This window comes from Mus pahari, chromosome 7 (genome assembly GCF_900095145.1).
Source record: "Mus pahari chromosome 7, PAHARI_EIJ_v1.1, whole genome shotgun sequence".
NCBI lineage: Eukaryota > Metazoa > Chordata > Mammalia > Rodentia > Muridae > Mus > Mus pahari.
Window position 1 is genome coordinate 3,388,147 of NC_034596.1, and position 1,577 is coordinate 3,389,723.

Here is a 1,577-nt window from a genome sequence, read left to right on the forward strand (position 1 = left end):
TTAGTCTTCTACCTCATCTCAATTGCTCCATACAGTACCCACATTTCAGTTCCAATTAATATTTGGCATCTGTGTTGAGATTTAGGGAACACAGCTGCCCCGTGGGGTGTGAGGAATCATGACATCCTATAACCTGTCCAAAATGCAAAAGTGGTATGCAAACCCACCTCTCAAATTAAAAAGTGTGAATCCAGTTTGCTGTCAAACTCTTAAAATGTATCATGATAGCAAATGAAATTGGAACGCTACTATAGGCTGCTTGGGAGAGACCTTCAACATTGCATCTATTATTTTGGAGATGGTGTTAAGGTGTGTCTCTGTGTTTTAAATTGTTAGTTCTATACTGGCAGAGAGCTAAGTGCCAGCAGGGTTTGCTTTTGTAATTTCTATGGTCCATCACCTGGTTTTCAATTTTGTAAATGTTTGTCCTTCCTCAGTTGCCTAAAGGCTATCTAAGATTTATCAAGTGTTGTCTCACGGCTGATTGGTTCTAAGAAAGAGCTGATGGCTGATAGCTGGGGCAGGAAATATGAAGGTAAAATTTCCAGGCAAAGAGCATACCATAGGGGAGACAAGCTGAAGGAAGAAATCTGAAAGCAAAGAAGAAAGGGAACTGGTACTGACTACAGAGGGGCCAGGAGGTATAGAGCTAGCCATGTGGTGGGTTGCTGGCTAGAATAGTCAGGTTAAGTTTAAACAGCAGCAGAAGACCTAAGCTTTAAACTGTATTAGAAGTGTTCATGTCACTATTTAGACCACTAGTGGGTCCAAGAAAGTCCAGTAGTACATTATTTTAGCCTAGGATAAACCTTTTCATGTCCACTTTTCTTATCCCATAGTATAGACTCTTACCTAGCATGAACTCGAGCATGGCTAGTGAAAATCCTGATTAGGAGTAATTTCTCACTCAATTAACAAAAGTATTACTAGAACTTTAAAAAAACGGGGGGGGGGGTATTGCACTGCAGGTTTGGATGCTCTGTCACTTTTGTGTCAGTAGGTGGCAGAGAGGACACATGCTATGTCTACTTTCAGTGTTCTGACCTATGAACATCTGAATGATTAGTAGCCTAACATCCCTGGAAAAAAGCAAGCCTGAGATCAAACACCAGTCTATCACCAGGGTTCCCGGACAGAGAGCTAGACTGTGATCACCACTAGTCTGGCACCATGAAGGCCTGAATGTACAGACCATGCCAGCGTTGACTCCTACACAGTGCATGAGTGGGGCATAGCACACCTGAGACCAATTCTGAGATGACTCCAAGTACTCAGAGACCCAGACCATCACTAAGGGGAGAAAGTAAGTCATGAAAAATGGAAGAGAAAGAGAAACAGAAGGATATGAGCACAGTGAATAGACAGAGATAGAACTGGAGATTCAAGGATAGTGAGGACCAACCTCATGTGTGTAGTGTGGGTGATGCTACATGAGGCCATGTGGGGGGTCCTGGCCTAGGCTAGCATCAGGGTTCACATCAGCTCTTTCTTTTTTTTTCATTTTTTATTATTATTATTTTCTTTATTTACATTTCAAATGCTATCCCGAAAGTTCCCTATACCCCCTACCCCGCCCC

At 42.5% G+C, this 1,577-nt stretch overlaps 1 pseudogene; it reads left to right on the forward strand.

Annotated features, from left to right (window-relative positions):
* Positions 1-956: 956 nt before the first annotated feature.
* Positions 957-1,078, forward strand: LOC115064484 (annotated as a pseudogene).
* The last annotated feature ends 499 nt before the right edge of the window (positions 1,079-1,577 follow it).